Source organism: Leptonychotes weddellii, chromosome 8 (genome assembly GCF_054177405.1).
Source record: "Leptonychotes weddellii isolate Sample4059 chromosome 8, ASM5417740v2, whole genome shotgun sequence".
NCBI lineage: Eukaryota > Metazoa > Chordata > Mammalia > Carnivora > Phocidae > Leptonychotes > Leptonychotes weddellii.
In genome coordinates, this window is record NC_138376.1 from 123,635,151 (window position 1) to 123,648,153 (window position 13,003).

General features: G+C 42.2%; 1 long non-coding RNA gene across 2 annotated transcripts in view; it reads right to left on the bottom strand.

Moving 5' to 3' along the window:
* The window catches only part of LOC115940911 (uncharacterized), a 27,823-nt gene extending 15,257 nt beyond the window's left edge, over positions 1 to 12,566 (bottom strand). Inside the window, exons 1-4 of one of the 2 annotated variants that reach the window (XR_014148042.1) lie at positions 6,291 to 12,566; positions 5,285 to 5,409; positions 4,265 to 4,347; positions 3,898 to 4,030 (exon numbers count right to left, since the gene is read on the bottom strand). This is a non-coding gene — a long non-coding RNA (uncharacterized LOC115940911). Of the gene's footprint in view, positions 1 to 3,897; positions 4,031 to 4,264; positions 4,348 to 5,284 lie in introns of both variants that reach the window. The other variant, XR_014148041.1, reaches the window with a different exon arrangement.
* Between the last annotated feature and the right edge of the window lie 437 nt (positions 12,567 to 13,003).

Below are 13,003 nucleotides of genomic sequence, written 5' to 3' on the forward strand. Positions count from 1 at the left end.
GGACGCTGGGATCATGACCTGAGCCGAAGGCAGACGCCCAACCATCTGAGCCACCCAGGTACCCTAAATAAAATCTTTTTAAAAAGTTGAAAATCGGGGCGCCTGGGTGGCTCAGTTGGTTAAGCGACTGCCTTCGGCTCAGGTCATGATCCTGGAGTCCCTGGATCGAGTCCCGCATCGGGCTTCCTGCTCGGCAGGGAGTCTGCTTCGTCCTCTGACCCTGTCCCCTCTCAGGTGTTCTCTCTCTCTCATTCTCTCTCTCTCAAATAAATAAAAATTTTAAAAAAATCTTTAAAAAAAAAAAAAGAAATCCTTCTTAATATTAAAAAATAAATAAATAAATAAATAAAAAGTTGAAAATAAAGCCAGTTTAGTAGTATTTAGTCAAATAAAATTAAAGAAAAATATATTAATGAAGATACAGACATTACTTAATAATTAAAGGGGAAAATAACGAATAAGATATAAAAATCATTAATTTGCTTCACCTAACAAAATTCACTTCAGGGGAGACGAACCATGAGAGACGATGGACTCTGAAAAACAAACTGAGGGTTCTAGAGGGGAGGGGGTGGGAGGATGGGTTAGTCTGGTGATGGGTATTAAAGAGGACACGTTCTGCATGGAGCACTGGGTGTTATGCACAAACAATGAATCATGGAACACTACATCAAAAACTAATGATGTAATGTATGGTGATTAACATAACAATAAAAAATTCCCTTCAAATATATATGCCAAAAATTACCAGAATTAGAAAGAGAAATTGACAAATCCACAATCATAATGAGGTTTTTTTTTTAAACATATTGCCATCAGAAACTGTTACATCAAGCATAATAAGAGCACAAATGATTCAAGCAATGCAATCAAACAGCTTGATATACATCCCAGTAAACAGATAATATATAATATTTTATGAAAACAAAGCAATTCTCAACACACTCCAAAATATTTGTACCATGAAAACCAGGTGCTGTGATCATAATGCAATACAATTGGAAGCAATACATTTTTTAATTAAAAAATAAAAATATCCTTGGAATTAGAGAGCAGATATCTTTAAAAATTCTTGGTAAAGGAAAAACTCACATGAAAGTTCCCAAGTACTTAGAATGAACAACGAAAGAACTACCCATCAACATTTATTGGATGTAGCTAAAACAGGAAGCATATTTTTAAAAAAATGCACAAATTAATGAGATAAATATTCAGGTCAAGAAGCTAAAACCTATAAATACGGAGAACAAACCAGTGGTCGCCAGAGGAGAGGTGAGTGAGGGGAGGGGCAAAATGGGTGAACTGGAGTGGAAGATACAGGCTCCCAGTTATGGAATGAAAAAGTCACAGGAATAGAAGACACAACATGGGGGATATAGTTAATGATATTGTAACACCAATGCATGGGGACAGATGGTAGCTATCGACACTTGTGGTGAGCATGACGTAATGTATAAACATGTTGAATCACTGTGTCATACACCTGGAACTAATGTAACATTTTGTGTTCACTATACTCAAAAATAAATAAATATTAAATCAATGAACAAAAACTAGAATATATAAATACAGAGAGCTCATGAAATTAAAAACTAAATACATTCAGCATATTGTATATTAATTACACCTCAATAAAATGGTTTTTAAAAGTTTATCAAAAGAATTGATAAAAAAAAATTCATTGAATCAGAAAGAGAGCCCAGAAATTGACCTGTATATATGTGGTAACTTGGGATATGATAGGATGGCAGTACCAACCGGTGGAGAACTGATGAGCCACCCAATAAATAGTATTAGGGCAGTTGACTTTTTGTATTGAAAAGTTAAAGCAGTACACTTATTGTGATGAGCACTGAGTCATGCAAAGAATTGTTGGATCACTAGACCGTACACCTGACATTAACACTCTATGTTAATTATACTTCAATAAAAAAAAGAAAAGTTAAATTAGACTCATACCCCCAAAATCAGCATCAGATTGATCAAAGATCCAAATGGGAAAGAAGAAAAATATCTTAAAATTATTAGTAAAAAGTATAAGACTATATTTGTGACTTCAGTGTAGTAAGTTTCTCTTAACCGTGACACCAAAAACATGAGTGATAAGGGAGAATGTTTGACTCTGTCAAATGCAAAACTTCCAATTTTTCAAAAGATGCCATAAACAGAATTAAGAGAGAAGTCACGGACTGGAGAAAGTCTTTGCCCTACATAGAACAAACTAAGAATTCGTATCCAAATATATACTTTTTTACAACTTACAAATCACTAAGAAAACAGCAAACACCCAATAATAACATGCAAAGGTGATGACTATATAGTTCTCAGAGGAAGGAATGCAAACAGCCAGTACACTAATTGGAAAAAAGTTCAATGGGAAAAAAAGCTCAACTCCACTGGTAATTAGAAAAGTCTAAATCGGGGTGCCTGGGTGGCTCAGCGGGTTAATGTCTGCCTTCGGCTCAGGTCATGATGCCAAGGTCCTGCGATCGAGCCTCACATCGGGCTCCCTGCTCAGCAGGGAGTCTGCTTCTCCCTCTGCCTGCCGCTCCCCCTATTTGTGCTCTCTCTCACTCTCTCAAATAAGTAAATAAAATCTTAAAAAAAAAAACCCTCCAAATCAAGGCAGAGATAGCATTTTTCACCCATAAAAGACTAGCAAAAAATTCGGATGTAAAAGTATCAAGAGTAGGCAAGGACAGCTTTGGAGAGCAAGTTGGCACACGCTATCTAATAAAACTGAAAATGTTTTAATCTTACAACCAGCAGTTTTATTGGGGAGGGCACAGTGATGGCAGTCCGGGAAGTTTGCCCCATCTGTGTTCCCTGAAAGATCTAGACTGTCTGCCCAAGCTCCACATTACAGGCAACCTCTCGTGCCACCGTGCTAAGGAAGGAGAGGGGGCCCGCATGGGGTCGCGCAGGAGAGGAGGATAGCACAAACCCACTTTGTCATTGTTCCAACGGCTGCGGCTTGCTCCGCCGCATCACCTCTTTGGAAGCTGGACACCGCGTGTTCCTCCCTTCCTGCCACGCTCCGCCCCTCTGCCTGCCTGGGCCTGCTCACTCCGAGTTCCTCACTGGCCACCATGCTGGCTCGGCCCCATCGGAGGATGGTCACACTGAGCACAAGATGTTCACAACGGGCTCAGTCGGTTGAGCGTCCAACTCTCGGGTTTCGGCTCAGGTCATGATCTCATGGGGCGGGGGATCGAGCCCCGCATGGGGAAATCCACGCTCAGCAGGAGGTCTGCTTGAAGATTCTCCCCCACTGCCCTTCCCCACCCCACTCGCATTCTCTCTCTCTCAAATAAATAAATAAGTCTTAAAAGAAAAAAAAAAGATGTTAACAACAGACTTGGCAGCGTGTCTGATCTGGTGAGTCTCGGGGAGACAGTCTTCATCCTCACCCGCAGAACTAAACAGCCTTCCCACAGAAAAATAAACAATCTAACTTTTCCATTTGTAGAAAACAGCAAAGAAGCTCTATGAGTCTGTGGTATGGAGCATGCCGGTCTCATGTGAAAATTACCTCCCTGACCCACCCGCATTGCAGCCGAGGGTTGGAGATGTTCCCGAGTCAGCGAGGTGGGCTGGTGCCAGCCTACCCACACGTGTCACCAGATAGCCCTTGGCGTGGCTTGATGTGGGTGTGGGATGGAGCAGAGCCCACAGCCCTGACCTCACCCGTGCCCTGCCCTGGCCCCCGGAGCCAACCAGCCCGAGACAGCCCCCTATTTCAAGGGGGGGCGGCGACGCTTGCATCATCCTGTAATTCATGACACAGAATGACAACCATCCGTGTGCACCCAGCACTGCCTTGTCTTTCAGGGTTTGTTTGACACTTACTGACTGATAGTCTATCAATAAAAGTGTATATACAAACAGACTCATTACCTATGTATCCATTACCACAGCCCAACCGAGTCAAAGGAAAGGAGGAGGAAAAATAAGCTGGCAATTTTCCCACTTTTCTGCAGTTCTTTTTCTCTATTTGGGTTTCCTTTGGGACTTGCAGGGTGAGAGGATTCTAAAAGGCAAACCAAAGGGTTTTGATTTAGGATAGTATAACCAGTTCCCAGTAATAGAAGGGTTCATGCGCTGGCCTTGACTTTCAGCTGATAGAGCAGCCCCACATCACAGAAGCCCAGGGGTGGCTGGCGTTTCCAGGGCTGTTGCTCCGCTCCCACACCCCCACCTTGCTCCGGGGCACTTTCCACCTGGGGAGCAGAACCAACATGTCTCCGGCTGTACAAGGACTCACCTGTCCTTAAAATGACCCGCATTCCTGCTTCACCCTAGCAATGGCGCCGAGCTCTCTGTCAGTCAAATTCCCGCTCAGCTGACCTGCCGGTAATTCAGTTCTTTTTTTTTTTTTAAAGATTTTATTTATTTATTTGACAGAGAGAGACACAGCGAGAGAGGGAACGCAAGCAGGGGGAGTGGGAGAGGGAGAAAGCAGGCTTCCCGCGGAGCAGGGAGCCTGATGCGGGGCTCGATCCCAGGACCCTGGGATCATGACCTGAGCCACAGGCAGACGCTTAATGACTGAGCCACCCAGAAGCACCTGCAGTTCTTATTTTAGTCTGAACCTCCGGACACTGCCAGCTCAGGCTCAAGCGTGAGCAGGTAGGACTGCCAGATCGAGGGCCTCCAGGAGTATACAGCTTGCCTGGTGCAAATATGAGAGCCCCCCTGTGGGTGGACAAGACTCAGGGCCGCCCCACAGAGTGGCTGAACTCAGCCCCACTCACCCCTCGGCTGGGCAGCTTTGGGCTGTGCAGAAACGTCACCATTCTCCAGGACCCTGGCCAGAGTCTCTTCCTTGGCTTGAAAACCGTCTGTCAGCCCCATTTTTCCCAACCTTCTTATCCTCCTCCCCAGAAGCCATATTAGGCATTTGTGTCCTAATCACCCCCTTGCATAAAATTTTAATGCCACAGATACACTGATATACTGTGGATTGAGGCTGTTTGGAAGGCCACAGACCACTGCAATATCTAAGATGGGGTTTTTTGCCTCCCAAGAACAGTATTTGTGATATCCTCCCCCTCCCATCCCCCACCACTGAGAATGCATGCATTAGCTGTGACTGCAGCAGGGTCTACCCTCTGTCACCAGAGAAATCCGCCTGTCCAGGGAGGATAGAACCAACTCGTGACCAGCACTAAAATGACCAGTTCCTCACACCAGTCCCAGGCACCTCCGTCCTCCAGGCAGCCCCGGACAGGGCACAGACCCTCATCCCTTGTCCTGTGCCCACGTTCCCTGTGCCCTCACTAACCTCCATTCTTCACCCAGTCTCCTTTTCTTTCCATGCGCTGCTTCCTGGTGTGCCGGAGAGAGATTCAGCCCACAAGGGAATTTCATAATCCTTGAATACTCAGTAAAGCAAAAACTCTTGGGTCTCTAAGTTGGCAAATTGATAAAGTAGCAAATGTATTCATTTATTTATATATTGGTTCAGTTAATCAAGTAACATAAGGAGGTGGATGAACAAGAAGCAGCCGTGAAGCACAGGATGGAGAGGGCAAGGGATGCACAGTGACTTCCAGAAAGAGCTGATGCTCGCCCAGTCCTTGAGGAGCAAACACTACCTGGTTTGGAGAGTTGGAGGGACCTCTGGGCAAAGACCAGGAGGACAGATGGAGCATGACCGACAGGCTTGGGAAACTGTGCTAGAGTTGAGTGTGGAGGGCAGGCAGAGAACATGGAGCCCCAGCTGAGCGAGGAAGGCAGAGAAGGGGTTGAGAGAGATGGTGTCAAGTCAGTGTGAGCCAAGTCAGTGTGGGCTCTTGCATGAATATAGAAAAGACACGTGTGGCCCCTGGGAAGAAGTGACACCTTGGACTGTGCCCACACAGGGGACGGTGGGAGTTGAGGAGGGTCTACCAGAGGTTAGAGGGAGGTGGGGGGAGAGAAAGAGAGGAAGGGAGGGAAAGAGATGGCCCATCAGGTTCAGATGGAGCTAGATGGGCTGAACAGGAGAGAACTAGAATCAGAATCCACACAAGATGAAGGCTGAGGTTCTAGGCATAAGCACTGTCTAATTTTAATTACTTCTGGAAGTCACAAAGGCATATGCAGGTTTGAAACTAAAAGATGAAGCCACCAAGAATTAAGAAGGGAAGACATGACTACTCTAGCCAAAGGTCTAAGTTGAATCTAAAACATCTAGTATCTAAGCAGTGACCATGCAGGAAATTGTCAGAATTCAGATGGACAATCCAACCTCAAGACTGCAAGACAACCAGCAGCAAGAATAACTAGATAACTCATGGGCTTCTGACCTTCTGTATCTTCCTCATTAGACACAGGACTGTCCAAAAGCCTGTGACAGGGTCAGCCTACAGCCAAGAGCCGGGTAGATGCAGATTCCCAGGTTAAGAAGGGAGCTGGGCAGAACCCTGTTATCAGGAGAGAAAAATATCAGTGCAGACAGAAGAACTTACTTCTGACCTGAACGCATTCGTTCCATGTTCATGACTTGAACATGTCCATTTCAAAGCATATAAATCCTTCCCAACAGTTCTCTAACTCTAGAGTTATCACTAAAGGATCCCAACTAATGAGATATTGACTAAGGGAATTGATTTTAATTTAAGAAGTGCAATTGTGCTGAAAGAACGTCCACCCCAGCTGAGGTAGTGAGAAAGAACACAGTTTGCAGTAGATAAGAAGGAAAATGCAACCGCTTTAGAGTGCACGCTGATAGTAACAAAGCACATGCATGCTGTAAACTCTTGAGTGACCTGAGTAATGGAGAAAAAGGTCACAGATTAACCCTGATTAGTCACATGTAGTACAAATATGGATAAATGTAACAAGTGATTATTTACAATTAAATTCTTAAAATATATTTATTTATTTAATTTTTCACAAAAATTAACTCAAAATAGGTCCTAGACCTAAATGTAAGATGCAAAACTACAAAACTTATAGGAGAAAATACAGAATAAAATGTATGTGACCTTTGATTTGGCAATGATTCTTCCGATACAATACCAAAAGCACAATCCATGAAATAAAAATTAGTTAAGTTAGATTTTGTTGAAATTTAAAAACATTTGCTCTAGGAAAGACACTGTTCAAAGAATGAGAAGACCAGCCACAGGGTGGGAGAAAATATTTGCAAAACACATTATCTGATAAAGAACTTGAACCCAAAATGTATAAAGAAATTTTAAACTCAATAATAACAAAGCGAACAATCCAATTGGAAAACGTGCAAAAGATCTGAACAGACATTTCACTAAAGTAGACGTACAGATGGAACATTCCAGATGAGCATATTCTAGTCAAAGAAAAAATGACCTATTCAGTCCAGAGGTAATTCGTTCTGTCTACACTGATGTTTTTCATTCCTGATGTGGTGATAGCATAGGAAAAGATGCTCAATATCGCTGGTAATTAGGGAATTGAAAATTAAAACAATACAATAATGAGATATCACTACACATTTAATAAAATGGTCAAAATCTGGGGCACCTGGGTGGCTTACTCGGTTCAACGTCTGACTCTTGACTTGTGTTCAGGTCATGATCTCAGGGTCGTGAGATTGAGCCCCGTGTCAGGCTCCGTGATGGGCACGGAGCCTGCTTAAGATTCTCTCTTCCCCTCTTTCTCTGCCCCTCCTCCACACTCTCTCACTCCCTCTCTAAAAAAAAAAAAAAGAAAAATTGGTCAAAATCCAATACACAGACAACACCAAGTGCTGGTGAGGATGTGGAGCAACAGCAATTCCCATTCATTGTTGGTGGGCAGGCAAAATGGAGCAGTGACTTTGGAAGACAATTGGACAGTTTCTGACAAAGCTAAACATAGTCTTACGACAGGATCCAGCAATCACACTTCTAGCTACTTACCTAATTGATTTGAAAACGTGTGTCCAGACAAAAGCCTGTAAATGAACGTTTATAGAAGTTCTATGCAACCAAGATGTGCTTCAAAAAACGAATGGATAAACAAACTTCGGCATATCCATATGATAGAATATTATTCAGCCGTGAAAAGAAATGAGCTATCAAGCCACAAAATGACATAAAAGAAATTTAAATGCATATGGCAAAGTGAAAGAAACCAGGCTGGAAAGGCTACATACTATATGATTCCAATTATATGACATTCTGGAAAAGGCAAATATGTAGAGACGATTCAAAGATTAGCGGTTACCAAGGGTTCGGGTGGAGAGGTGGGTTCGAAAAGGTGGAGTACAGGGGATTTTAGGATGGTGAGACTATTCGGCATGATACTATCATGGTGGCTATATGACACTGTGCAATTGTTAAAGTCCAAAACACATTACAGCACAAAGACTGAGACTTAATGCATGCACATTTCAAAAAATTCATTTAGGAAGTCAAAAAAATCCCAGGAAGGAAGGTAGACTATGACAAAGGATCTCACTGTATGACAAATGTATGACACAATCTCACTGAGGGGTGCTGGGGAAAGGTGCTGCACTAAGTAACTTTGGAAGTGGATGGAGCCTAGAAAATAAAAGGTAGAGAGGAACTGCATACAAGCACCATTCTCTAGTTGATAAAATTACTTCCCTTGGGTGTACAGCTCAACAGCTGCAATGCTGCTATCCTGTATACTGCAATTAAATAATTAAGTAACGACTAGCAGAAGGTCGAGCAGGCACTGATGGAGAAGGAATTTATAGGTAAGCAAGAAGGTCAGAATGAGCCACATGGTGATATATTAGAATTGGAGACATCAGTCAGGATGCATGTTTAGCTTAATGAAGGTACAGACGGTTACATGTAGAAATATTCCCAGTGTGGATCCAGGCAGAGAAGTCCTGGCTACACTTTCCAGCCCTTTTCGGTGGATCAATCTCTCTTGGAGGTCACATCTCCAGGACCCACCTGGGGAGGGAGCCTTTTAAGAAGACCCCAGGCCAGCTTCCTTTTAGTGCATTCCACTTCTCGTTCCTACAAACCCACATGTTGGCCCCGCCATTGACTTAGGAACCGCCAAATCAGTCAGCGCCCTCCTCCCTGCTCCCCGACTGGCAGCAACAGCCACGTCCTCTCCCCTTTACACTTCTCTTATAAAGAATTAGATCCTTACTCACGTGCCCTGACTCTCCAGGGGACACATACTGAGTTCTCCAAAGGTCCTCTTGGAGCCCCCTCTTGTGGGTTGAATTGTGTACCCCAAAAAGTTACATTGAAGCCTTACCTCCGGATACCCGTGAATGTGACCTTAACCAGAAATAGCGTCTTTATTTTTGGCTTTGGGGGCCTCTGCTGAAACTGACATTTTTAAAAGCTCCATTTTAACATCCTGCTGCATATCATATGAGATTCAATGTGTTCTATTGGCTGGATTTCTTCTCTGCCTCTTAACTCAATCAGAATATTTGGGCCAGAATACACCACGTATTTCCTGTTCTGTGTCATGATGCCGCCCACTCCCTACCTTCTGCAGCTGAAGCCACATAAGCCCCATCAGTACCCACAGCCCCGGCTCCAAACCGCACTCCAGAGAAAGGCAGCGAGATCTGAAGAGTTCTCTGAGATGGCCCATCCGCTCCACATGAAGTTGGTTTTCTCATCCATTCTTGGCATCCTCAGGGTTCTGAAACTGAGATTTAAAACTTCCTATGTCCCACTTCATTCTTTCCCCAGCACCTTCAGAAACAAGATTCCTCCCCCAGCACACGGGCTCTCCTAACCAAAATGACGGCATTCTTGGCTCTGAACCCCAGCCCCATGAGATCGGGTTTTAACCATCTCTGCTCAATCCTTGACCCACCCTTTGAAGAGGAAGCCTGGCTATTGGATCGGGTCTGTACCTTCTGCTAAGGAGTAGCATTCATGCCTCACCTACCTTTCTCCCTTGCCTCCCCATCCGTTGTGGTTGACTTCAGAGAACCACAGGACACCAGACCTCCCTCCCACTGGATGGGAAGAGACAAGCATGAAGCCCTAACTGAGCTGCTGACCAAACCACAACTACTCAGAAAACAAGCCTTTGCTTGAAGCTGATATTGTGGATGTCAGAGGGGACAGACAGAAAATACCGGGATCCTGGAAGACCACATGAACCTCTGGCTCAACCAGCCCCAAAGTCCACTATGGCCTCAGATTTCTGTTACATGAGCCATCCAGTGTTCTCATTAGTTAAGCCAGTGTGAGTTGGGATTCTTTTTCCTTGCAACCAAAACACCCTATCTGATCCACCCTCAATTTGGACCAATGATCAGGCTCATGGCTCCACATGCTTGTCACCTGATGTTCAACTGAGTGTGCGTGTTTGTCTACACATCTGTATAAACACCTTGAAAAACCCAAAATGCAAACTGAAACTTCTAACATGATTTGTTTTGTATTTACATACTCTACAATGTGTCAGTAAATTAAATAGTGACAGACACGATAAATATTGCATAATTTCAAGCACACACACGCACGCACACACAAATATAGCTGATGCAGCATAATCTTAACTAGAGGGGAAAAAATCAGTGTTTTATGTCATGAATAATAACACTTTACCAAAATTACTAATTAGTAATTCTAGTGCTTTACAAATAAAATACATTAGCTCTTAACTAGTGAAATATACAAATGTTAAAATTCAGTATTAAAATTTAATTCTGACCTTGATAAGGAGCAAAGCTGTATTACAGTCAGACCATGGAATAAAAATGTTAACATGTAAAATTCTATTTCACAGTCTAAATCCATGACTTTGGAGACACCTATTGTCATTTGATTATTTTTAGTTCGCAGTCAGAGTTGGGCGTAATGTAGGGGGTCACAGCATAACTTAGCTAATAGACATATTTACTCGTATGGAATTTTGGCCATTGTGATAGCCTCAGTGTTGTGTCTGCTTACCACAAGATTTGCTCATTATTTTTATTAGGATCCTAACGGTTATTAAGATAGCTTTTAAAATCCCATCCTAAAACTTTACACCAAAGCATTTAAGTTTTACTGCCAGAGCATTTCACTAGTTAAGAGTTAATGTATTTTATTTGTAAAGCACTAGAATTGCTCCCCACATAGAACTAGAAAGTAGACCATGAAATTGAATCTGAAGTTGCCACACTTTATGTTAATATGGTCATCTCAATATTGAAGCTCTCATGCATTTTCAACATGGTGATTCCACACTAATGTCACAATTTGGTTTTTAAACAAACTCAGATGTTAGAGTTCAAAAACTCACATTTAAGGCATATACATTCTTGGCAGTAGTAAAGTATATACTGTACTTTTGAAGAATTCACAGAACACTCCATAAAACATTTGTATAAAGAAAAAAAGTAACTTGACATTTTAACTGAAGTTGGCCTCGTGACAATTACAAATGGCTAAAAAGAGATAATTAAGCCATTTATTATAATCTAAATAAACACCAGTAAGTTTTTGATAAACTCTCTAATGAACAGTCTAAAACATAACACAATGGCGAGCACTATCTCCAAAGAACATTTTAAAATAGTTTACTTAAGTGGAAAATAAAAAGCAATAGTCTTGGCATTTGCCCAGGACATGCATTCTCAAATTCTTGTATTTGTTTACTAGAACAATGTAGTATCTTTCATCCCTTAAGAATGCCAACTTAATGTTAAGAATCTTGAAAATAACCAGAGGCAAGCATACTCTTGATTGTCCTCAAAGATCTCCATAAGAAATTATGTACCCACCCAAATTTAAGGACTAGCCTAAAATAAACAAGTACATTTCAAGAATAACTTCTCTCTTGCTCCCTCCCTCCCTCTCTCTGTCTCTCACACACACAAATACACACACACACATACCCTCCATGCACACACAGAGAAAGAAAAAATACCAAATTGATTGTTTGGGTCTGAATGAATAGGCAGTAAGTCACCATTTAGCCTGATGTTGGTCACTCTCAATTTTTTTGACAGCAAATTAGTAAATCGTTAATTATTTTTCATTTCAGTTGTAATGCATAAACTTTTAATGTAAGCACTGTCTGGGCTATCGGAACATCTGCCTTATGTCTAGGGACAGCAAGGTGACTTCATTGCAGTTGCGCTGATTGATTAGTCATCGAGTAATACCACTTTAAATTTGGTGAACTAAGCAGAAACTAATTTAGTAGATAAATGAGGCATTTTTAATCCAGTGGAGGTAAAAGGTGAATTGTATTGCCTATGGCAGAAAGAATATGTATTTTGCAATATTTTGAGCAAGAGGAATGTTGGGAGAAGCACATCGCCGTAGGGAATGGGGTGCAAGGCTGCCAAGGGAAACATGCGTGGGGGGCAGGCAGGGCAGGGTTCGCGCAGGAGGCACCCTTAGGTTCACTGATGTGGTTCCTGTGAATTATATCACTTTCATAATTGTGTTCATATTAAATGACATATTTATTTGGTTTTATAGTTGTGTAAGATCCATAAAAGTAGACATTTTTATATAGGTTGGTATTTTTACGTATTCATATTAATTTAAGAATCATTAACGTTAGGGGCACCTGAGTGTCTCAGTCAATTGAATGTCCGACTCTTGGTTTTGGCTCTGGTCATGATCTCAGGGTCATGGGATCAACGTGGAATCTGCTTGTCCCTCTCCCTCCTCCTCTGTATCCTCCCCCCACTCCGGCTTGCGCATGCTCAAGTGTGTGCTCTCTCTCTCCCTCTCTCTCATAAATAAATAAATAAATAAATAAATAAATAAATAAATAAATAAAATCTTTTTTAAAAAGAATCATTTAAGTTAAAATAAAAGAACACCAAACTGAGTCTCCTGAATTCTTTCATTTACACACACACACACACACACACACACAAATGGGTTTTCTTATCAAATCTTACCATTCCTCTGAAATCTTCTTGTCTGACTTCCCAACAAATTGGCAGAGAGGGGACATTTCAGACAGTTGCTAAGTCGACAAAAGCTGGGCCCTGTGACCCACATCTTGTTGACACAAACCACAGTCTTGCAATGTATTCTTAAACAGATAGATTTTATCCAATAATATAATTGCCTACGGCTCTGTGAACACAGGTTTC